Raw genomic sequence first — 26,535 nt, 5'->3', positions numbered from 1 at the left:
AATATTCAAAAAATATAGATTTTCTAATTCCTACCTTTCCTCATTTAGTAATTAGAAAATTAATAGATAATAGTCACCCAAATAAAATTGTGTCAGGTGCCAGAAGCACAGCAGTGAACAAAACAAATGTAGTCCCTGCCCAGAGGCAGAGTCAGCATGAAGCTAAAGAAGATTAAGCTTTGTGTCCCCACCAGCTCAGCCCCTTTTGAGGTCCCGGGAGAGGTCTGAGGAAAGTGTTCACACAATTGATTATAAGTTTTTTGTAAAATGTGCACAGTAAGGTACTTTTGTATTGTTTTTCTTGAAGAGCCAGTCCCCTCCCCCAAGGGTAGAAGCTCAGAGGCCTGCATCTGCCCCATCGCTATCCTCATGGAGCTTAGAGAGGAAGGGTTGACAGTTGATGGATGAGTAGTTGCAAGACTGATGGATCTCAGGGTTGGGGGAGGGCTGGGTAGCTACTGCAAGGGGATTTAGTCTTTTGGCGGGTGACCATTTAAGCTGAGACCTGAAGGATGAATGTTTGGTTTTGTTTGTGTGTCAAGGAAGGAGCTTCATTAACAGGTGGGGAGGACTGTGGGTGACAAGGCCCTGGGCCAGGAGGGGTCAGGGCTGGTTTGAGGCCTGTACTGGGTACCCCATGGCTGGTGGGCATGGAGAGTGAGGGGAGAGCGATGGGTGAGGAAGCTGAATAGAAGAGTGAGCAGTTTCCCTGGGACCCTGCAGGGCCTGTTAAGCATTTTGAACTTTATTCTAAAGATGGTGAGAAGCTGCTGAAAGGGAGTTACATGATCAGATTTGCATGCTAAGAAAACACTCTGGTTGTAGGGTGGAGAATAGATTTTTTTATTTTGTTTTGTTTTGAACTTCTAGAAACACTGCCTGGATCACAGCTGTGACTTGATAAACAAGTGAAATATTCCTTGGTGAGGTGAGGGGAAATAATTCTCTCAAAGGCCATACACCTCAGTATGTGAGAGGACAGAACACCCCAGCCAGCATCTGACATGCTGAATCAGAAGGACAGGTGAATCAGGGCAACAGGGAACAAGCTGGGACATCTGTGCTGTTGGGGGGTGTGTGTAGTGTGTGGCTTTTCTGGCACCCTTCATTCTTTCTCCATCACGGTTGACATCAGGTTGGAAGCAGTGAGGACTGAGGGAGACTATAGAAAACCAAACATCCCGAATCAACAGCTTGTCATGAGGATAAAGGTGGTGTCAATGCTAGTGTCAAAAATCATGACGCTCTTTAAGAAGCCTTTAGAGCAAAAGTGGGCTTGCGTGTGGAAGGGCCAATAAAAACCGGTTAATCTAGCAGACTTCATTCAGCAGATTTCCAAACTTCACCAGGCCGGTTGCTCTCACCTCTTCCCAATAGCTTCCTCGATTCCTTACCTGGTTAGGCTGTTTTTGCTCCAGACTTTGCTCTCCTACTCTTCCTCTGGAATTGTTCATAGTTTGTTACTATCAGAGAGAAACCCTGATATTCGCTTTGTCCAGCGGTGACTCAGCCTGTGAGATACTATTGCATGGGATGTGACAGAAAGATGCCTCACAGATTGGAGTTGCACAAGGGTCTGAAGACATTGTTTGGGGACCTGCATCCTAGCCCTCCTCGACAGCACAAAATCAGTTCAGCAAAATTCAGCCACTGAAGTCCAGCTCAGCGGGCCTGGCTGAACAAGGAGCATGGTAATAATTCTTAACAGGGTGTATTTATTAAGTGAAGGAATTATAGAATACATTTCAGATGAAAAAGAAGTGTTCACGCTTCAAGGGTAATGATCACTTGTCCATAAAACTAATAGATATACATTTCGTTTGTGATGATGCTAGATAAATAAGGAGTTAAGACATTTTCAGAATGACAATAGTGTTTCTTATCTGCCTGCATGAAATCAAGCTCAAGAAACTAATGCAGACTCCACATTGCCTATAGTCTAATACAAACTGTCAGCACCTAGGGTTAAAAACTTCTGGGAAGTCAGGAGTAAGGCTGTCAGTGTTCCCACCATCTATCAATCTGGAAAGCTTTTCCTAGTTTTTCTATTTGGGGGAGGCATTTTAGATTTGTGGACCTGTCAACCTGAGCGAGGGATTGAAGAAGAAAGTCAAAGGAAGGAAAAGGAGCCGATGGTCACTGTCCCTGGGGGTGAGGCGGCGATGGGGAGAGCAAAGACTGGGGAACTGGAAGGGCATGGTGGGGAAGGGCGGTATGGGGAAAGGAAGCTAACCAGAGGCTGCTGTCAGCTCTAACCTGTTTCCTTCACCCCCGAGGAACTGCCCCTTTCCCTGATCGCAACAACAATGACGCTGCCTTGGAGCTGCTTTGCAGCCAACCCACACTGAATGATAGCTGTCCCTGCCATTTTCTTAAATGTCACCGGAGGAAGACATTTTCTCTTCCCTGGAGTACACATGCTCTGCTCATGGATAAGTGGACACTTGATCCCATTTTCACACTTTCCAAAAATGGGTCACCGATGAGTCACAATTTTGTCAGCTTCTCTGATATGAGAAGCCATACATGGAAGTATACAGAAATGATTTCTTTAATGTGATGTCCTTTCTATGTGGCAGTAAAATGACTTTCCTACCATCAGGAGAAACGTGTGCTCTGAATTATTTTTATAGCCATAAAGGCAGATCTGTAAAATGCTGTCTGTACTTGATAGCTCTGCTTTTATTGATTCTATTCAGAATTATATCATTCCTTGAAATGTTGGGGAATGGGAAAAGAGAACAAGTATATGTTGGTGGTCTGTGAGTGCTTTACAGAATTAGTTGGTGTGAATTATAATTCCTGAACCCTGTTGTCCAAGCAATATAACTTTTCACATATTCTAAAATAGCTTAATTCCTATTTTGGGCCCCTGTCTAGTGCCAAGAACTTAGTCTCAGTTAATTCAGAGCTTCTGACCCCGTTTTCCTTGGAGTGATATCTAAGCTCTTGAGGAACAATTGCTGATATATTTCCAGCATGGGGCTCTTGGATGTTGGAGAGGGGTTTGGTGTTCAGTCCTCAGCACCATATAAGTCCTACCAGACTGAAAAGCGAAGTGACCCACATACCCAACCAGCTGCTGGGTTGTCCCTTATTTCCATTCACAAGGTCTTTTTTTGTTGCTCCTGGTCATTTTGCTCCTTTTGAGTCACTCTGGGGCGTGGGGACCCTGTGATGCTGTAGGAGTCCAGAACTACTTATTTTATCTTGACTCTAACCCTGGGTATTTGAAATATTGTTTTCCATTATGAAGCAGGGGAAATGAGATTCAGAGTAACTAAGACCTTGCCCAGATTAGTAGAGCACAATCTGCTTTCCAGACCCATGTGGCTCCCTTCATTATAGTGACTACCTGTCCAGCTTTATCCTCCCACTTCTAAGAAGCCTCTTCTTATCACCTGAGAATAATGTCTACCTCCCTAGGAATTTCACAGCCTTTGCTGTGGTCAAACCTTTGGGATGACATTTAACCATCACACACCGCTTTATATGCTAGTTATCTGTGCACAGATAGCCCTGTCAAGATAGCCCTAATTAGACTGTGGCTTTTAGAAGGCAAAGACCATTTCTTATGTTTTTCTCCATCTCTTTCACTAGTACCACACTATGTACATGCCAAATGCTCAATATATGATTGATTAGAATAGAAATGATATGTTAATAAATAAATTAGTAAATGGATGAATGTTTACTCCCTGTAACCATTTGTTCTGTTTCTGTGTTTAGACTGTGATTATACCCTAGTTAACAATATAGTATAGCCCATAGACATCTACTCTTGCCCTGACCTTTTAACTCCACTGTCCCTAATCTATACAATACCCTGGAGAGCATATAGATCCAGCAATGATGCGGCTTTATCACAGGCTTTTCCTGCTCTGCCTACAGAATCTACTGGTCCCCCCACCTCCCTGACTGTTGATTTCCTAATTTTCTGACTCCATGCCCAGGATCTAGATATAGGCCTCGGCTTCCTCCTTTGTTAAGACATGTCATTTAGACCCTTACTTTTCTCATTGACTTTGGGAGGACCTGCTGCCCTGTCACAGGATTGCCTCTCAACTCTACATGTTCCCTTGATTGTCTTGGGAGACTCTAGGCACAGTCAGTGCCTATGCCGTCATCAGCCTGTGGTTGTCTTCACCAGTGTCCTCATCTTCCCAGAGGACGGAAGGATTATTATACTGGGGACATCGGAATAAATCCCAGTAACTATCCATTCATTCAAGAACAGAAGTCCAATTCGATTTTAATTATTTTAATTAGAAAACAGTTTAGATTAATATCTATAGTGAAAAGCAGGAAATGGTATGCTTTCCTATATATTCTATGGCAAAGTTTAATGCTCAGGGTTAATCCCCACAAAGCCATCAGGTCTATTGGTTGTAATGGATAGAAATTCAATTCAAATTAATTTCAGCCAAAGAAGAGAACTAATTGTCTATGTAATTGCAAAGTCTGGGGCTTCAGGCACGGTGGGATCCAGGTGATATCTGACTCTTTTATAAAAATCTATTGACTCTGTTTTCCTTTGTTTTGGCCCCCAACAATGTCTGGTTTGGGTGCTCCTTTCATCGTGCAATCTCAGAGGCAGAGAGGTCCTTTTTATCTCAGCATCCTATTAATTCCAAAAAAGTACTCTGATTGCCACTGTTTGGGTTGTATCTACAGTTAGACTCTGATCAGCTTGGATCATGTGTCTCCCTCTATAGTTGTCAGTGCAGGACCCTATGATTGTGAACCTCTCTGTAGTCACATGAAGTGAGGAAAAGGCAGATTCCAAAATGAAGCAATGGAGCAAAGAGCAAAAAACCCAACCAATGCCCACTGTTTGGCAAGTGGGAATTTATGAGTTAGGTCCTTTGTAGCACTTTCTTTGCCATGGTAAAGTGAATCCATGCCCTAGAAAGGGCTATAGGGCTAACATCTCTTATTTAGTTCAGGCCCTGTGCTGAGTACATTAAATGCATCATATTCTTAGCTCTTACTGGATTCAGCCCTCTTAGGAGTCATACATCGCCCAACAGGCTGAACTAGGCCTCATGTAAAAGGAGAGCCCTTACTTCCTAAGCATTCACAGCTCGCATTTCACACACTGCTCTTGATCTCTTTCTTCTAACCTCCCCCAGTGTCTATTCCACCACTTACCAGTCCATTTTGGTTATACTAATTGGCCATCTCCCAAAGCTTCCAGCCTACTCTCCCCTTCTGCCTGATGGCTCCAAGCACAGGAGACCCCACCCATGTTGACTTACTCTGTGGACCACTCACACTGAGCTTTCAAGGTGCCCTATCATGGTGTATTTGTTAGTTCCACACAGCTGGCATTCTGTGAGGTAGATAGAGTCATCCCAATTTCTCGTCTGAAGACACAGAGATTCCAAGAAGTAAAAGACCTTTTCCAAAGACATATATCTAGAGGTAATTAACTGAATATGGAGTTAAACCCAAAGCCTGATTATAAATTCACCAGACACTAACTATCTTAGGTTAATATGCATGAAACACTTGTAAGTCCTTGCCAATTTGGCAAGTCAAGATAGAATTTTTGGTCTAGTCAATAAAGATATTGCAGCTTGGTGATATTTCTAGGTGATGCTCTTGCCTGAATTTTGAGTTGAGAAAAGAAAAACAAAATTTAAGAATACAAGGAAACAGATTCACTGTGAAGGTTTGTGCTGTTTTTGAGAATGGAGCTTCCCAGAATTGTGCAGCACACAACGTAAACAACATTGCATAGTAGCCCTGCAAGGAAAGGAATAATTAGAAACTTGATTTAAAATAAATCACCATTTAAATTATATGATTTGCTTAAAGAAAGTTAAGCTTAAGGCTTACTTGTGTTATATATGTATGTCTGTATATTAAAATTCAAAGTAACAGCATTATATCTGTTATCTGCTTGAGCCCTGCAATTTCTCATATCTGATGCCTTTGCCCATAGGGTATCAGATTGTTGATTCTCTGCAAAGGTGTGGCTTTCTGATTCTAAGGATAAAAACTATATAAGCATCAGAATCCAAAGGCTTCTTTTATTTCAAACAGCTCTTAACATTTTGACAAGTTAAGCACAAATGAATCATAAATGTACAGACTAAATTTCTCTTGGAATACAAATGGGTTTAAAACAGAGGAAGAAAAAGTGGTTGGTCAAATGCATCCATATTTTGCTGAGTCAAGAACTTTCAAAAAAGAGCCTAGTGTTTGAAAAATCTAAATATGCCCTAATAAAACCACAAATGTGAATATTTCCATATTTTAGTATTCTGTTTCCATTTCAAAGTCAAAATAGTTTAATGAGCACGTTTAGAAAGAAATTCTCTCCCTTTCCCTAATTAGTGGCTTTTCTTGTCTGGCATCCTTTATAGTTTTACTTGAATTTCTTTACTTTATCATCTGTAGTCAAATAAAAACATAAGCTGACTCTGCCTGATGAACTGCTTCTGTGTGACTGCTTCTGTGTGGGCTCCATGATTTACCTAGACAAGAACCTTCTCTGCTTGTTTCAACCACCACATAACAGGAACACTTATTATTTGGGTCACTGAGCAAAAACCATCAACAAGACACATTTACAAGAATGGCCATCATCAAAAAATCTACAAACAATAAATGCTGGAGAGGGTGTGGAGAAAAGGGAGCCCTCTTGCACTGTTGGTGGGAATGTAAATTGATGCAGCCACTATGGAGAACAGTATGGAGGTTCCTTAAAAAACGAAAAATAGAACTACCATATGACCCAGCAATCCCACTACTGGGCATATACCTTGAGAAAACCATAATTCAAAAAGAGTCATGTACCACAATGTTCATTGCGGCAATATTTACAATAGCCCGGAGATGGAAACAACCTAAGTGTCCATTGACAGATGAATGGATAAAGAAGATGTGGCACATATATACAACGGAATATTACTCAGCCATAAAAAGAAACGAAACTGAGTTATTTGTAGTGAGATGGATGGACCTAGAGACTGTCATACAGAGTGAAATAAGTCAGAAAGAGAGAAACAAATACTGTATGCTAACACATATATATGGAATCTTAAAAAAAAAAAGGTTCTGAAGAACCTAGGGGCAGGACAGGAATAAAGATGCAGACACATAGAGAATGGACTTGAGGACACGGGGAGGGGGAAGGGTAAGCTGGGACAAAGTGAGAGAGTAACATGGACATATATACACTACCAAATATAAAATAGCTAGTCGGAAGCAGCTGTATAGCACAAGGAGATCAGCTCGGTGCTTTGTGTCCACCTAGAGGGATGGGATAGGGAGAGTGGGAGGCAGACGCAAGAGGGAGGAGATATGGGGATGTCTGTATATGTATAGCTGATTCACTTGTTATACAGCAGAAAGTAACACACCATTGTAAAGCAATTATACTCCAATAAAGATGTTAAAAAAAAAAAGACACATTTACAAGGGCTGAGAAAAATAAATTGCTGCTTATCTGCTCCATATCCCAGGTTCTTTAATAACATGATCTGATTTGGGCTGGATGTATTAAAAAAGCAATTAAAAGGATGAAAGGAAAGTAAAGTAAGTAATCCTAAGGAAACTAAGTTACCCATCTAAGTGAAAGAGGATAACCCTTGCAGAGACAGTGAGCGCTGAATCCCAGAAGTAGAAATCGTGTGTTTACTGAACCCTCTTACAGGGTGAGAACGCCAGAGATTCATCTTCCTAGGAGACGAGCAGAACTAAACTGGCGTGTGGGCAAAGAAAGGGGGACCCAAGATAGCAAGAAAGAAATAGATGAGGATTTGGCATGGTCACATAGTCAGGCACTTAGCCCAGGAAGAGGCAGCTTGAGGAGAGCCGAGCTATTGAATAGGGCAGAGAAGGGAGGTGCCTATGAATAAAAAGATAATTAAACAAGAGGCCCCTTTCTTGGTAGCTACAATCATTTTTCATTGATTGAGCACAATCAGTTGTGAGTATTGCAGAGCCCTTGCTGTTAAGAACCATGCTGTTAAGAGCCATGAGGTGTGATTTTGTCTCAGTAGAGCAGGAAGCTTAAAGAAATATTGAGATGAAGTGCCTATCTGACAAAGAATACTGGGACAGAATCCATATTCATTGACATCAACTTTACTACTAACTTTTTTTTTTTTTTCTTTTTTCTTTTTTTGCGGTACGCGGGCCCCTCACTGTTGTGGCCTCTCGCGCTGCAGAGCACAGGCTCCGGACGCGCAGGCTCAGCGGCCATGGCCCACGGGCCCAGCCGCTCCGCGGCACGTGGGATCCCCCCAGACCGGGGCACGAGCCCACGTCCCCTGCATCGGCAGGCGGACCCTCAATCACTGCGCCACCAGAGAAGACCCTACTACTCACTTTTGATTTTCAATATTACCTTGGAGACCAGCTATGTTATTTTCAACATCTGGGCTGATTTCTCTTTACGTTTCCCAAGCAGCCTTCTGCACCTAACCTTGAGTTTTGGTTGTGTCAGTTTGAGGGCTTTTCAGGGGCTGGAGGGGAGAGTGTCACTCTTTCTTTTTGCCCTCTATGTAAATTGGAGCTGAGGAATGTCCAGACTGCATTGGCAGAGCTGATTTCAGAGTCATCTTGAACCTTAAGGAAAAACCTGTTTCTGTGTTTTGGATGGCCCGAAAGCCCTCCAGCCATCAACCTGCCTACCAGCAGGGAATCTCTTTGCTAACTCAGCATCCTGCCCTCAGTCAACCTTGTTCCTTTTACTCCTAGAATTTGTAGGTAGAGTCTTCAACAGCAAGGTCATCAGACAGCTTCGAAAGGAGTAAATGTTGCTATCTGATATAAAGGAACCATTGTACAAAGCACATTCACTTATAATTATCACACAGCCAAACAGAAGAAAATGAGCCCCTTTCCTAGAGATTTTTGAGCTAACTACTTTGAAGATTCACCTGAGGGTAAGTGTCTACTATGACCATGTAGCCATGCGGAGGCTCATGAGTGCTTTTCTATTTATATATTTGAATAAAACTCAAGGGAAACAGTTGGGTACAATAAACAGAACATTGGCCTTAAATGGAGCCTGATAGACATGAGTTTAAATCCTAGCTTTGTCACTCAGTAACTCTGAGACATTGAGCAAGTTACTTTTAAACTTATTGGATCTCAGTTTTTTCATCTGTAAAATGGAGACAATAGCTATCTTTGAAGACAAGTACCAAAAGAGATGATGTAAGTGGGTCACCTGGCACCCATTGGTCTTGCAACAAAGGTTGGTTTCCTGTCCTTCTTTCCTTCTTCCAAGTGTCCTCACTTGAAAATAATTTTTTTACCAGTGTTTTTCAAAAGGCTCAAAAATTCACCCAAACTTCATGAGCGTAAAAGGACTCCACCAAACAACCCTTTAAGAAGCAGTCCCATAAAAGTATCTAGGACAGGTGTATCATTTCTTTTAAAGAGCATAAGAGTTTAACAACAGAAAAGTTACAGAGAACAATGTTTTTCAAGCAATGGTTTTAAAGTGGCTAGGAGGTCAAGTCACAAATAATCTAAGGTCCCTTGCAGCTCTAAAATTCTATGGTTCCATGAAATTACGACAGTAGCTGCAAACCAAGGCTGCCCTCTATGACTCAGAATTTCAGGCACTGGGCTGGCTACTTGGCATACTGAAGATTTGATTAAAAACCCACTACCCTCAAATATTACCTTTGGGGTTAGCAGATCAAATAAATGCATGCTACTGCCTTGTCAGATGTAGCAAATTTGTTTTCGTCTGCCAGTACATTTTAATGGAGAGAGTACCCAGTAGCTAAACAAACTAGCAAACAGTCCATGAAGATGAGAACAGGGAAGGGGGGTGGCATTCCGAGCCCAATCTACTAATCTCTTGATTACTGATTGGCATTATCTATATGAGGGAATTTAGTTATATGTAAAATAAGAGATATAGGGAAAAATCTATAAAGGTGTCTAGTTCCGAAACTAAGAACTCTCAAGAAAATCCAAACAAGGAAGCTGGGGTAAAAATGATTTTAACTTCTTTTAAAAATAGAATTAATTTCCATTTAGATGAATTTTTAAAAAATGAGTTCTAGAAAACTTGGTTTTGCAACACTAAGCATTGTTTGAAACAATTTATTTTCAGTGGCTATTTCAACATGAGAAATGGAATGTAAACACTCAGGATATGACAATATCTCTCGCAAGGAGCGAGTATGTGTATGTGCGTGTGTGTTGGAAGGATGTCTTCCCTTTTTTTTTGAGAAGATAAATTTTTTTCCTCTTGCTTTGGGAGTTTATTCTGTTGCTAGAAAATACTGCAAACATGGATTCAAAAGTCACCTTTATTTTTCACACTGGGAGTTAGGGAGAATCTGAATAATTAAGTAGCAAGAACACAGATTCCTAAAGACACTTCAAAATCAAGATATTCTTGCCTAGCGAAGTAACAGTCTGTAGCAACAGATAGCTGCCAAGACAAACATGTTTTAAGCACCTACTATATGCCAGGTTCTGCTTTGACACTTGTAAAGGGGCTGGAATCTTGGAGCTCTGTCAATGCCCCCAGATGGTGTTCTAATTTACAGAAAAATAAAATACTTTTAGGGTGAAATGGATTCTTCTACTCAAACCTGAGCAGATGAGAGATCTAATTCAGGTTAAGCAACACTATGCAGTATTCAAAATTAGTGAAAAAGGAATTTGCTTAATTATATTAGGTTTTTTAGACTTCGGAATATTCACCTTCAGTATATTTCTGTTGAGTGTCTACTATGTTAAAAGAATTGGGAGGGTATAAAAAAATGATTAAAAGTGTTTCTGCCTTTTATTATAGTCTAGAAGGGCAGAATATATATTGTTGCTTTAATTGAATGCTACATCTAATTATTAATGGTATAATTTTTTTTAATATATATAAATTTATTTATTTATTTTTGGCTACACTGGGTCTTCGTAGCTGTGCGGTCTTTCTCTAGCTGCTGCGAGCGGGGGCTACTCTTTGCTGCAGTGTGCAGTCTTCTCATTGCGGTGGCTTCTCTTGTTGCAGAGCATGTGCTCTAGGCACGTGGGCTTCAATAGTTGTGGCATGCAGGCTCAGTAGTTGTGGCGCACAGGGTTAGTTGCTCCACGGCATGTGGGATCTTCCTGGACTAGGGATCGAACCCGTGTCCCCTACATTGGCAGGCAGATTCCCAACCACTGCGCCACGAGGGAAGCCCAATGGTATAATTTGTACAGCTAAATTTTCATAGGTATGTATGTAAGAAAACTACTTGATGATTTTAACCTTACAAAAATAAACAGAGCCACCAAAACTTTAAAAAACTCAATAAATAAATAAAACTGGAAATACAAAAAAAGTGGGAGGCAGTACACTAAAATGTTCACAGTGATTTTTTTTTTTTTTTTTTTTTTTTTTTGCGGTACGCAGGCCTCTCACTGCTGTGGCCTCTCCCGTTGCGGAGCACAGGCTCCGGATGCGCAGGCTCAACGGCCATGGCTCACGGGCCCAGCCGCTCTGCGGCATGTGGGATCTTCCCGGACCGGGGCACGAACCCACGTCCCCTGCATCGGCAGACGGACTCTCAACCACTGCGCCACCAGGGAAGCCCTCACAGTGATGTTTTTATGGTGATGGAGACATGAGTGATTTTGGTTTTCACTCTTATTTATTTTTTAGCATAAGCCTACTTTTCCTGTATAGTTTAAAATATAAAAATTCCTTGGAAGAAGGAGATGAAGGAAGAAATAAAGTTAGTGAAGATGGGAAGGAGGAAGGAAGGAAGGGAGGGGTGAGGGAGGAAGGAAGGAAATAAATCATGCTTGAGGAAGGATATTTTTCTTTCTGCCACTCACACTTCTGAGAACCCTGACTGTTTAGGCCATAAACCCGCAACTGCTCATTTTTGCATATGCAGGTTGTCAAGTTTTTCCCGGATGTGGCAGAGCTTAAGATATCTAACCTGAGTATTATAGGAAAAGTTAGAATGATGGAATGGTTAAAGCAAACGGGAGTCTGAGTTTGCAACTGTTGTCCCAAATAAATTTAAAGCAAGTGAAAGTCCAAGTGAAAGGGATTGGAGCCAGGAAGTGACAAGTAGATGAGGATGGGGTCTAGTACAGAGGCCTGGGTATGAGCTTTGCTCAGGGAAGGCTGGCTGGATGCCGTGGGATTGAAGGCAGTGGGTGGAGTAAGTTGAAGTAAGGCTTGGGGTCTGAATCATCTGCTGGAATGACACCTAGTGTTTCTTGTGGTGCCATCAGAGACTCCTTGCCAAGTTAGAGCTTCTAAGGGAAGCCTCAAGGGACCTTCATTAGGTGAACCACCTGAGAGCACCCTGCCTGTTACAGGTAAAGGTTCAGATCCAGCCATATGAGTCCTGTTTCTCCTGGGTGGAGGCCACCTATGTCTCATTTGCGTCATTTCTGCTGGCAGTACATGATCCTTCAGATGCATTAACTGAATGTAGACTACCTTTCCAGAATTGCTGCACAAGCTGTAGTTCAGTTTTTCCCCTGAACCTAGGTTTCTGTAGAAGACCGTCAGACTGAAGTTCTTTTAGCTTCCATGCTATATGTGAGCAAGGTGGTATGGTATAGAAACTGATGGATTGGAGATATATTTTAAAAATCATAGTATTCCACAGAAAAAAAATCCAGCTTTCTGATACTGTTTGACAAACTGGAAAATCTGTTAACATTAGGCCCGATTCCCGCAAAGTAACTATAGGATAGAGCTAAACAATGGTGTTCATTCATTTCCTTCTTCCCACTTGACTGGACTATTCTCCAAAGGGATTGTTTGCTTACTGATATACAGAGACACTTAGGAGCAAACACCTCTTCTTCCACCTCTGGACGTGAGGTTTGCATGACTTCTGAAACTCTAACATCACCTGGGTGCATGAAGGCAGTGAACCGAGCACAAGATTCTATGCTGAGGATGGTTGAGTGGAAAGGTGAAAAGAACTTGGGTCCCTGATGACATCATTGAGCCACTGAATTAACCTGCTCTAGAGCCATCATATCTTCAGAGTTCTCGTTAAGTAAGATAATGTATTTTGTTGATTCTACGTTACGCTTTCTTTTCATTGTTCAGCATCTCTGAAATCAGAATGTATTTTGCCATGATAATATCTTACAGTCACTGCTGGCCAGGGGTGGTCCTGACATAGTTGTCATTTGCCTGTGCATGTGTCAATTTGATCATTATTCCCAGTGACATACTGACAGCTGCAGCCCCTTGACAGTTCAGTCAACAAACCATTGAAGGATGTTCAAGTCAGGGATCTTGTTCTCTGTCTGAATGCCTTCCACTGACACCTTCTGGAAATATAAAAGCAAGCATCATCACTGAAACTTCCATAATGAGTATCAGTGCTTGGAAGAAATTTCAAGAGGCAATAGTGGAATAGTCTTTTAAAAAGTGCTACATCAACAACACTTTTGATGTAATAGAGGATAATATTGGGTAGAAAAAATATGGATATTAATGGCTCTGACTTTAAAAAGCAATTCAGGGCTTCCCTGGTGGCGCAGTGGTTGAGTGTCCGCCTGCCAATGCTAGGGGACACAGGTTCGTGCCCCGGTCCGGGAAGATCCCACGTGCCGCGGAGCGGCTAGGCCCGTGAGCCATGGCCGCTGAGCCTGCGCGTCCGGAGCCTGTGCTCTGCGACAGGAGAGGCCACAACAGTGAGAGGCCAGTGTACAGCAAAAAAAAAAAAAAAGCAATTCAGAAGATTCAAACTCTGAATGTGAAAATGTTTTATGAATGTGAACCATATGATTTATGGTTGTATATATACATATATTTCTAATCTATAACATATATTGTCTATGTGATATATGATAAAATATGTTATATAAGTTTTACAATTCTCTTTCAATAGGTAAAAATAAAAATTTTAAGTCATTAGAAAGCATTGTGTCAATGCTAACTGGCAGTGTTTTTATTTTTCCTTCTTGCTTTCTTTCTTAGTGGCTCATAAAATGATGGTGTGTGTTACAATCGGTGTCTTACATTTGACAAAATCAGTAAATTCTTTGTTGTTTAAGTTGCGGCTTTCTCTTTCTTGCAGTCAAAAGCTTCCACAATGATATAGCATACATTTTATGAATATTTTACAGGCAGTAGTTTTCTTTTTAGCTCCCTAAAGGAAAAGGAGTAGAATAAGTTAATATCCATGAAGTGTGGGAATCTGAGTTCTCCATCTGGTCTCTTCATAGATAGACAATAGATATAAGTAGTGACAGGGCTACTTTCTTGTTAGTATAAGAATATGATGGGTAGGGAGAGCAAGGAGAGACTTGTCTCTCTGTGAGCTAAGAAGACATCCCTACACCCTCCCTTCTGCAAAGACTTGTCACTATTCAACAACCAGAAGTAGTGCTCATGTGTTAATGAGCAGTATCTTCTGGAAATGAAAATGTGCCAGCATCGTTGCTAACAGATTTCTTAATTAACCTGCCGATACTTTTAGCAACTGAGTTACCTATTGTGTTAGAAATGAATTATTTGGGTTCTTTTGTCCCACAGTACCCCCTTTATGCTCTCTGACTATTATAGGACCATGATGCTTTTTGATTAGCCCATCATAATTTCCTGAAGTAAGCAAGAATTTGAGAAAACACCCATGGCACATTACTTCATTGCTTAAACTTGCTGCTGACTCTATTATCCCTTAATAACTACGTCCTTCTTTAACAATAGTGTTAATTGTACCACTCATTTATTCTACACTATGCCTTTTCTTTTGACGTGTTTCATCCTCAACACATCCTTTGACGTGTTGCCTCCCTTCAAAGAAGCTTCACCATGGGGCATTACTTGTTGGAAGAAGAAATATTTCCTGCTTTTCAACCTGTACATGCCCCAGTCATTCATGCCTAGGAAATATTCACTGCAACGTGAGTCTTACTTCTTCAAGAGTAACTAAGCCCCGGGACTGGGAGCTCCATCCCTGTGATAAAGTGCACATTTCCCATTAAATGCAAATTCTTCATTTGAAAAGGTTGAATAGAATGCTATTTTTAAAAAGAATTCCAGTTGGTTAAATTTAGTGTCCTAAAAAAATTCAGTCCAAGAATAGTTTCTGGCTTTGAGCCCACGTCGTTTCTTTTGTTGTGAATTGGATGTATTTTCATTCACTGTAAGCATTTCCTGCAGTGTTTGTCGTTCTGAGAACACATATTGATGGCTTTGTTGGCTTTGATAGTATTTGTCTTTCCTTCTAAAACGACTTATCTAAATTTTATTATTGCCAAACAAGTAGGACCTTGTTTTTATTTTAATTTTGAAGTTTCTGTCAATTGTTTAGCCTCTTCTGTCATAAATTCAGGCTGCCGTATTCCCTGCTGCCACCCTCATCTCTATCTACAAGCCACATTTGCTCCTCTCTTCAGTACCTCAAAAGAGACAGCCTTAAAAGACAAATCTCTGTATTTTTTGCTAACAGTTGATTTGATTTTAAGGACTGGACAGTCCACCAGTGTCCTGTCAGTCCTTCTGACCTGCCCTCTGGTCTCCTTTAGCTTCTCCTATTGATTTCTTTCTTGGTCCCTTGATGATTGCAAGAGGGCAACTTCTGTTTCTTGAATGCATATTTGGTGCTCCTGGGCCCTGCCCTAAATGCCTTATAGATGTAAAGGTAAGGAAACCAAAGACCAAAGTAATTAGACAACTAGCCTGAGGTTACCCAGCCAATTAGTGGTAAAGCTAAAGCTTACAGCCTCATTTGCCTGACTATGAAAAACTCTCTCCTGTTATGAAAGTAATATTCAGAGCCTCCTAAAGAATGTGTTAATTTTGGGGGAGGGGGCATTTCTAGTCCACTTCACTTTCCTTATATTCCAGACACAGAAACACAAGAATGACCATATCCTTGAGCTTAATTCTCCACATATTTGATCTGTGATATTTTGGCATATTTTACTTCAAATTTTACCACATCTGAGATATTAACACCATTTTTATTTTTTTGGCCGTACGCGGGCTTCTCACTGTTGTGGCCTCTCCCATTGCGGAGCACAGGTTCCGGACGCGCAGGCTCAGCGGCCATGGCTCACGGGCCCAGCCGCTCCGCGGCATGTGGGATCTTCCCGGACCGGGGCACGAACCTGCGTCCCCCTGCATCGGCAGGCGGACTCTCAACCACTGCGCCGCCAGCGAAACCCTATTAGCACCATTTTTTTGTGTGTTAATTTCTAAATTAACTTTTCTCCTAAATTTGTGATCAGTATATTTCTTGTTGGAATTCTGCCATAGTATCAGGATTTCATTATAGACTGTCTTATAATCCTGATGAAAACTTGTCCCTCTATCAGATTTTCCTGGTACAAGATGAAACATGACAATAGTCATCTAAGAGTGCTGTGTCGGGTAGTATGCCATCTTTCAGGCTTCTTGGACCTGAAACTATATACCAAAAATAAACCTAACTTAATACAGTATGTGATGTGGAAATGCTACCATCAGTGTTTGTACAGGAATCAATAGATCTGATCAATTGATGGAGTCGCTGAGAAATGCCTTGAAAATAACAAGAGCCATGTAAATAGGCCAAATTTGTCAAATTCTGCAGCAGTGTCTTCATCCGACAGGCAGTACAGCTGCTGATTCCTCCTGTGATCCCTCAAACTCAGCTGAGTGTTCAGAGGTCTTTGGGATTCTATTCCAAGATAGCAAAATTATGGGATAATTTAATTCTTGGATCAGTCAGCTTCGGAATAGGAAGATCTGCTCTTGAATATTCTGAATTCCCTCCATAAGGAGGAAGGTACACTAAAGAAGAACTCTGTAACTCAGTCACCCTAGGAAACACATCAACTAAGAAATCTGGAAGAGAAAGGAGGACAATTTTTATGTGGCTTTTAACGAATTTGCTCATTATCCCTTTAATATTTTCTGGGCTGTTAAGAATGATTAGTATATCAAATTAATTCTTGGATGGGTTGCTTGACTGACTGAGTTTGGATCTCTAGGAGCAGTAAGCAAAGGCTCATCTAATCCAATTGGATCAGTTCCTTCTCTCCCAGCCTCTGTGTATCCCCTGCCTGTTCCCCCCAACTCCAGTAATTAAACACTCTTGTTTCTTGGCACTGTGTGGACCAAAGGGTATCTTACTCTGAGGTCTGCCTATGGGATTTTAAGGAAGTCTGAAAGTGTATGGAAAATTAAGTGTTCATGAACAGCTAAGCATCTTTCTGGAGAGAGAGAGAGAGGTCATACCTTTCGCTAGATTCTCAAAGATCCCGTGACACTAATGGTAACAAACATTGGTTTAAAAAAGTACTCATTTAATGACTGTTTCTCTTTTCCTCGTGTTGTGTGGAAGGCTATCCATTGATAACATTAATGAGCTCAGACTCTATTCTAAGTGCTTGGGATACATCAGTGAACAAACTAGATTGCTGTCCCTCTAACTCCCAACTCACCAGAAGCTTAAATTCAAACAGGGGAGTAAGATAATTAGAAGCCATCAAAGTGGGCCAAAAACTTGCTAATAATGTTGGAGAATGAACATTGCCACTAGATTGGTGCTTACTGTCAGCTTTTTGGGGTTTTTAAAATTTATATTTATTGATTTTGGTAAAAACTTTTAATAGGCATTTCTTCCCCTTGGGGATAGTTGGGGAATCCCGTGGCATTTCTTTGTCATTCTACTCTGAGTTTGTGCGGATGTCCAAGTAGTCCCCAGCTTACACGTCAGTCTGTCAAGCACCTGGCTGCTGCATGCAACACGAGAGCTCACACTATCCCTCCACGCTGACAAAAGAGGAAACGAGAGGCATGGACCTTGACAAGTTCTGCCGCATCCAAAAATGAAATTGATTCAGGCCACTAAAAAACTCCAAGCTCTTTCATTAATAAGCCTTGGGAAACCACAATAAATCAGCCTATTAGGGTGCAACAGGGGTGGAAATTGGTGTCTCGGTTAATGTAGATAAAGATTTCAGTGCACACTGCATATATCAAAAATTTAACACATGCTGCTTGCAGAGTTTTAATGAATACAAAAAGATCAATTGCTGAATACCAACAGAACCCAGGCATTACTTCATTTAGCTGTCAATAAAATTGTCTCTTATTTTATTTTCTTATGGTTTATCAATACTGGTAATTTGCCACTGGTTATAGAAAGGAGAATGGGGGAAGGGAAGGAAAGGAGTCCTGCTAACTAGAAAAGAGCTTGGTGGGCCATTTTACTACATAAGTTAATGACCAGATGATGTGAGGAAATGAAGTCTCCATTTCTTCTTAGACTACAAATATCAATTTTACTTGGAAGAAATACATTAGATCAGCAGTGCACTTTGCTCTGGAAATTTGTTATTGCCTTTTGATACAGGATGTTAAGGCATTGTAATCCAGCCTCTCTTAGAGAAATTCTGATTAAGGGAACAATGGCTTTGCTTTATTTTTTTTTTCCCCAGTGTAATACAGCTGCAGTGTGAAGTTTGCCAGCAGAAGGCAAATGCAAGGTCTCACCTGCCATAACCACTTTCTATAAAATACAGAATAAACCTAAAGCCGTTTTCTGGAGCAGGGCAGGAAACTCCATCATTGTGCCTGAAATGAACAAGTCTTGCCTATTTTCCCAGTGTAGTAAGGGAATCGCTTCTAATCATTGTTCTTACCTATATAATTACATAGGTGTAAAGAGAAGGGACACTGTTTATATTTCCCTGGCTGATATTTATGTAGTTTTTTAAAAAACATTCATGATAATGAAGTAACTGTGAGAACTCATTCACTGATTGATTCATTCAATAAACGTTTGTGGCAGGCTAATGTATTAATAAGTTAATGTAGAAATTAACCTGTCCCTTAGTTTATTATTATTTTCTTGCTTGAGCAGACTCATTAGAAAGAGGATGAAGAAGTAATTGTATCCTTCACCCATAGAAGAAAGGCAACCAGATTCCTGTGTTCTCGAGTTTCCACTTCTTTGCCCAGGAAAGTCTTTTCTTTTCCTGTCCTTTCCCCTCCCCTTGCCTCCCCTCCTCCTTCTTTCTTTTCTTATTTCCTTTTTCCTCTGAGGCTGGTGGGGATACACATATTTGATGACTTCTTTACTTAATCCTTTTGGGTATATTTCTAGGCACTTGAAGGAAATGAGCCTGAAATATTCTGCCTTTGGCGTAGACCTGTCCCCTGCTCACATTTGCACCTTCCAGAGGTGATAACATCTCAGAAGGAGGATGGCCACCTAGGTGATTTAGGTGGTGAGCCCCAAATGCTACAACCTTGAAAGCAAGGGGAAAGGGATCCCTGAGGGCGAGCCAAAGGCGAGTAGACAGGATGACAGTTCCCTCACCCTCCTAGAGGAGCAGAAGAAGCAGTGTCCAGGGTAAGCAATGCCGATGAATGGCCGAGAGTGAGCCCCCCATTTTCATGGACAGCCTGGAGCCCAAGGAAGGAGGAAGATGCCCTAATAAATGACTCTGCTGTTTTTATCATCAATTGACAATTGAGAAATCACAGCAGAACAAGGTTTGCTTTAGAAAGGTTAAGAATTGTCACTTCTTGGAATCTGTGTTGTGTAGCAATTTCTGTTTGTGACACACTTATTGAGCATCTTTTTTGAGCTAGGCCTTATGTTAGGCAGACGGAGAGATCCACTGCCTTCCCTCAAGGGAATCTGAGTCTAGTGGGAAGGCAGACAAATGAGCAGAGGACTAAAGCACCACAGGAAGGATCCTCTTCTTGTGGTGGGAGCCAAAGGCAAGGAAAACATGCAGGAGGGGTGGTTGAGTCTGCTTGCACCTTGAGGAAGGGTGATAGGGGAGAGGAGAGGAAGGGCAATTCAAAGTGAGGGATCAGCACTGGCAAAGCCACAGACTTGTGGAAGGTTGCCCTGTGCCAGGGACCCGTGAGAAGTTCCATGTGTGTGAAGGTGGAGCTATAGGCTACCTGGTGTGAAGTGATAAGAGCAGAGGCCCTCCCACAGCCTTGGGTAATGAGAGACATCAATTTAGAGAGCATTTCAGAGTAGTCTCTGCCCAAGGAAACATGAATGCTTGAAATCATACAGCTCACATATGAAAGACACTTGATAGCGGATTTCTCCGAATTTGACAAAAGTCCTAAAAATGAAATGATATTGCTAATAATAAGTTGTGAAGGTGAAAGAAATTTTCCAAGTCACATTAATAATAAATAAATTTATTATCAATCAATAAATTTTGATCAACTATGTTATAGAGAAAACTGAATTATCTTTCTAGTCTCTCTATATAAAAGGCTGTTACAGAATTTTGTCATAAGAAGAGACAGTCAAGGATCTTGAAGCCAAAAATGTAGAATATAAGCATGTATAGAGGTTTGTCAAACAGATAATGAAAACAAATCTAACATTGTTTTTTCCTGTTTTGTTGTTTTGTGTGTGTGGGATTTCTGGTATGTGTTGGTTTTGAAAATTGGTATTTTTGTGATTTTTTTCTCATTTTAAATATTCAAGTTGCCCTATTTCTGTATTATAATTTTGTATTATTATTCTTAAAAAGGCCCCCCAGATTGTATAAGCTTCAGGTCCCCCCAAACCTGGGTCAGCCTCTAGGTAAGAGCAGAGACGGGAGGGGTAGACTGGGACCAGTTTGGAATCTGAGCTTCAAGAAATGCTGGAAAACCTTCATATTCACCTGAGGCTTCACATCCTCTTCTTATCGAAGAGGAAACTTGGCCCAGAGAAGTCAAGTGACTTCCAAGGTTCTCAGAGTCTACTGGTGGCAGAGCCAAGAGCAGGACTGCAACTCTTGCTTCTCTGCCATGTCTTCTCCTCCCCTCCCCCCTCCCCGCCCTCCTCCCTTATCATCGTATCATCAGGTAAAGGCAGGGGTCACAAACAAGCTGATTTATTTGTTTTGGCCAGCACAGTGTTTAAAAAAATAACTCAATATCAAGACTTTTAGGTGGGGCGTGCTTTCTGCTGTTCAGATGGTCCCTTCCACCCCCATCTCCTTACACTTGGGCGACAGAGGTACTTGTTCTGCATGGCTTGAAAAGACATCTGGGTTAGGGCGACAGTGCTTGGAGAGCAGAGAGGCTTTGAGGCTGCAAGCTCAAGACAGGGTCTTCCTGCATAGCAGTGCTAGGAGATATGTGCTCCCATGTGAATGTGTCATAGCAGCATCCATCAGTGGCTCTGGTCTTTGTGTTACTGGGTAGGGAAAGAACAAAAGTCACATTTTACCTGCCAGTCATCCTCAGGTAGCGGTGGAATTCAGCCATGCTGAGTGGTATGTGAGCATGCAGTCCTGGGTAGGGGAAGCTAGAGGAATGCATACTCTCTGAGGGATAATGCTGCCTGTGAGGACAGCAGGCCCAGTTAGAGAATATCGTGGCAAGGGACTACATGTATTTAGTTTCAGCCCTTGGCCACACCATATCTGACCATTTAATTTCCAAAGAAAATGCAATATTGCAGGTGTTCTCAAGATCACAATGGCCCAAGAGCTGGTGTGTTTTCAGTTATGAAAGCAGCTAAAAATTCAATAACTAAGGACATTAATCCAAACCATTACGTTGCTGTAAAATTCTGGCTGATGTACATAGGAAACAGTCTTTTTAGCTCTTAGCCAATCCACACTTGGAGATAACCTTAAAAAAATGGCATGCATTTGGCCCCTTTCCGTTCTCTTGTGATATCAGGCCCTCTGCAAGGCACCTCAGACTATTTTACTTAGGGACATACCTAAGGATCTACATAAGGTATTATTACCTCTTTATTGTTCTTAAGAAAGTCTATATTTATCTAAGACCTAGCTACATGCCGTGTAGAATTTTATTACCTCAAATTCACATAACAGTCTTACACTCTTTTTATTCTATAAGTGAAGAACCTGAGGCCCAGGGAGGTTATTGCAATCCAAGGCTACACACTAATAACAGCAGAGCTAGGACTAGAACTCAGTTCTGTCTGGTTCCAAAGCCATCATATACTTCTGCCTGAGCACAGCTGCCATAAAGGAAAGTCAAAGCCAACGAGTACTAGCAAGCAGGACTCCTCTAAAGGCCTGTGTTGCACCTGGGTAGAGTCCATGGGGCCAGGTCATCACTCTAGAGGCTGGTTCATTGCATTTAGTTCTACGTTCTGTTGTGGGCTTGCATAGCTGGGCTGGGGGCTGCCGTAATGTTCAGTGACTGCCTGCTCTTGAACATAGTTACTTCCTTCCTCCTAGGGAGATCAGGAGCATCAGGGAACAGGGTCACTGAGCCACCTTGTGACCATCTCTGGGGACTGTATGTTCCCCCCACATTTCAATATCTAAAGATTTGGGGGACCTCATCCTCCTTTGCCATCACCATTCTTGTATCTCCACCCAGAAGAGGCTTTGCCCACATACCTTCACTTTTCTTTGTCAGCCTCTCAGAACAGGAGCTGTCTATGGTGGACATACTAGCTGCTGTCTTAGGATTTGATGTATTTTATGTGAATGACTTCCAAGTATCTAAGACAGATGGTAGTCACAGATTCTAAATTCTAGGAGAAAATCAAGGCCCTGTCCCTCACAAGCCCCCACTACAGTCTTGTAAGAAGAGGAACTCAGATATGAATCCAAAACAAAATTGAGTCAAGGACACATAATGTTGCCCCAGAATTGGGGGTGAAATTTTAAGCAAAAGATGTAAAGCTATCACAAGTAGAGCAGAGGCAATATTCTCTAAGTCACTTTGGGTTCTAGCTTGCATCTTTTTTTTTAGCTAGTGCAGAAGCACAGGACAAAGACCATGTAGTGATAAAGAGAGTGTGCTCCAAACTGGAAGTATCAGTGTGAGCTCATGATTTCCAAACTATATGTGTGTATGCATGCATATGTGCCCACATCCATGTGTATATGTATCTATGTGTATGTATGTAAATGAGTATACACGTATATTTGTATATATACATGTATATATTTCCTAGCTCTGTCTGCTGAAAGGAACTAGATGCAGAAAAAACCCCAGTAGCGATGAATACACCCAGTGCTCAGATCTTGGCTTCTAATACCATTTTCCACTAAAAGACCAAGGACTCCTCAGAGCAATGGAAGAATCTATGGCTGAGTCAGGTAGTGTTCTCCAGGATCCTGGAACATCTTGTTATGTTCCAGAAAATAAGGAAATGTTTTAAAAAATGATGAGGATATATCATAAGGATAAGAGAAAGCTTGAAATAGCTCCCACTGGCCAAAGCTGGAACAATCTGAAAATAAATAAGGAGGGTATGAATATAAGCCACTGAACAAAATAGAAATCCATGAAACTGTATTGATAATAAATAGATAGATAAGTAATTAATGGAGGAAAAAGGAGAGCTATTACTGCAGAATGCCAAGAGCTGATCAGTAAATGAAGGGACCGTAAGACTTAGAAAATCATCATTTTATAATCATCTTCTTCAAGAATGGTTCAGGCAAAAATCATCAATGGATACTAAATTCAGAGGGGAGTTCTCATAAGGAGGAGCAGGAGAGTTTCATGTGCTTAAACTGACTCCCACTGACTGCTTATCAGTTTCAGAGGGAATAGTGGTAACTATATATTGTAGAAGTCAGACAGTAATAGGTAAATAAAGTGCAATCCCCAATGAAGAGCAAATAAACATTGTGAGCTTCCAGAATGTGATACCAGGAGATCACAATATCACTTATGGATATTCTGTCCAGAAATGCATCACCTAAATGTAATTATGAGAAAACATCTGACAACTCTCAAATCAGCTATATTCTACTAGAAAAAAAAGGAGGAAGGAACTGTACTTTTCAAAATGTCAGTGTCATAAAAGAAAAAGAAAGGCTGTGGAAATGTTCCTGATTAAAGGAAGCTAAAGAAACATGACAACTAAATGCACCCAATCCTAGACTAACTCCTGCTCTAGAGAAACAAATTGGCTATGAAAGACATTTTTGGGTCAACTGAAAAAATTGCATTATAGATATAGATTAGATTAAAATTTTATATTAATGTTAAATTTACTGATTAGATAACTGTGATATTGTTATATAAGAGAATATTTCTCTAAGGAAAGATGCATTGAATTATTTAAAGGCAAAGGGGCATGATGTACTCAACTTTCTCCCAGATGGTTCAAGAAAAATATCATATATAATATCTGTTGTGCATAACATATAACATAAAATATTTATATGTAGATAGAGATGAAAAAGAGAAGGTATGCAGAAAAAAGTAAATAGGGTAACTGTTAACAGTAGGTGAATCTGAGTAAAGAATGTGCAAGTGTTTTTGTATTATTCCTATACTTGATAATTTTTATAAGTTTAAAATTATTTACAAATCAAAAATTGGAAGAGAAATTGAAAGGGGGGGAAGGAGAGAGAGGGAGAGAGAGATATCCAGCATTGATTATTGCAGCTCCAAATCTGGCTGTTTACTAGCTATGTGATCTTAAGCAAGTTATGTAATCTCTCTGTGCCTCAGTTTCCTCAACTGGAAAGTTAAAGTAATAGCACTTCCCCTTGGTTTTTTGTGGGAAATAAAAAGGATAATGAAAGTATTTATTATTATTAATTTGGATGTCTTTTCATTAAAGAGTTGTCTTAGCCTTGGGAGATAGATTAGAAAGTATGTGAGGCTTGAGGTGAGAGGCACAAAGCAAGATATTGAGGGAGGTCCCTAGCCTGGGACTTAAGCTGAAGATGCTTGATACCCCTGGGAAAAGGCTCATTCCGAACATCTACATCCCAAATTCAAAGATTCACAGCTACAGCCAGAGGTACAAATAAAGAGTGAGTGTATGTAAATACTCACGTTGAACCCCGCAGAAGTGGTAATCAGTTAGTTAGAAATTCTGAGATCCAGGAGGCTTATGATTTTTCTAGATTTAGTCCAAAAGGACCAGAGTCTTTAGAGGGTGAATATTTCCCCATAACAAGAGCCGCAGTGAAAATAAATTTGGTGCTTGGAAAAAGGACGATTATAAATAAACCTGGTACAAGTTCTCCCAAGACAGAGGTTGCTTTGTAAAAAAAATCTGTCAGTTAACGGGATGCTTAAATGACAGTATCAGGCAAGAGGAGAAAAATGTTGGCAGTGTGCTTGAGAGGTTGAAGGCCGATTCTGTTGTGCCCACGTTGGTTTCCTAATTTGGGTAGTTTCTCTCACAAGCTCCTTATTTGAAGACAGCTTTGGCAGTGTTATGATTAGAAACATAATGCCTTCCACATGTGCCTGGAAGCCTGAGAGGCCAAATTTCAGGGTTTTTAGTGATGACTGCCAAGGTGGCCCCCTGGAAAGCCACCTTGCTGTGACCCTGGATCAAGTCACAGCTTCCCCGGCCAGTCGTGAATAATGACCCTTCGGAGGGGCCAGGGCAGGGGCTTGACAACCCTTGTTTACTCCTGTTCTCTGTGCTCACCCTCCTTCGGGCTGGTGGAAGAGGGCAGGAGTACGAGGAAGGCATTGGTTTGTGACTGAGGGTGTGGGGATGAGGGAGTAGAGAGTGCTCCATGGGGCCTTTCTCCTCCTTTCGGCCCCCTCACTTCACCCCTGAGCTTTTCAGCTGGTGCATTACGTTATACAGTAGAACAACCCTCCCTCCCCTGGGTAGAGCAGTGTGGTGAGCAAGAGGCCCAGCCTTAAACTGAAAGTGCCCAGCTCAGCTGCTTACTGGCTTGGGACCTGGGGAGAGTTGGTTAGCCTCTCAGCACCTCAGTTTTCTCAGCTGCAAATGGGGTAATTCCTCCAGGGTTGTTGTGAGGATGACAGGAGGTGAGGGGCATTAATTGTCAAGAACCAAGCCTAGGTGCCCAGTGAACGGTTGTGAGCATCATTCTTCTACCACCTGAGAAGAGACACAGCCTGCCCTGTATGACTCAGTGCCTTGTGGTCACCTCCCAGGTCCTAGCATAGTCTGCGACTATAAATTCATCCTCAGAGGTCCATCAGCTGGATGACTTGTACTAACTCCTTTTCTTTATGGCTTTAATGGTCCTAACCCTCTGAAATAGCCAACACAGCCGAACCTGCTCATTCCTGACATAATTAATATTTGGCATTTCTTCAGTATGTATCTGCTTAAAGTGTCATCTAGGTAAATCATACTCATACCTGATTTACATTTCTTTCTAGCCTTCGAAATAGCCTCGCTTTTTTTTCTAGGAGTCAGACTGACCACTCCTCAGTAGATAAGAAACTCAGAGATGTTTTCAGGGTCCATTAAGTCTCATGTTATCATTCATATATGTACACATAAATATATACACACACACACATATATATGTGTATATATACTTAAATATATATATTAAGATATATATAATGTTAAATATATATATGTTATTTTCAATAGAACCGGACCTTGTGGTAATTGTTTTCATGTTTCCGGTTGAGCCTAAAGTCTTAATGGTATGTATGAATTATTTCCCATCTTCTTCTTATCCTGTACAACAATATGAAGCACCGTGAGTTCGTGTCTGATTTGAAATGTAGATAAAATTCCCTCATCGGCTGCCAGTCAGAAATATTACAACAAAAGAACTTGTTTTAGAGTTAGAAGATCTTGATTTGTGTCTTGGCTTCACCACTTACTAGTTCCACAATCTCAGGCAAGTAAATTCACTTCTCTGAGCCTCAATTTCATCTAGAAAATG

The sequence above is a fragment of the Monodon monoceros genome, unplaced genomic scaffold, assembly GCF_005190385.1.
Source record: "Monodon monoceros isolate NGI ecotype Baffin Bay Population unplaced genomic scaffold, NGI_Narwhal_1 Super_Scaffold_11, whole genome shotgun sequence".
In the NCBI taxonomy this organism is placed as follows: Eukaryota; Metazoa; Chordata; class Mammalia; order Artiodactyla; family Monodontidae; genus Monodon; species Monodon monoceros.
This window is presented reverse-complemented; position numbering follows the sequence as displayed.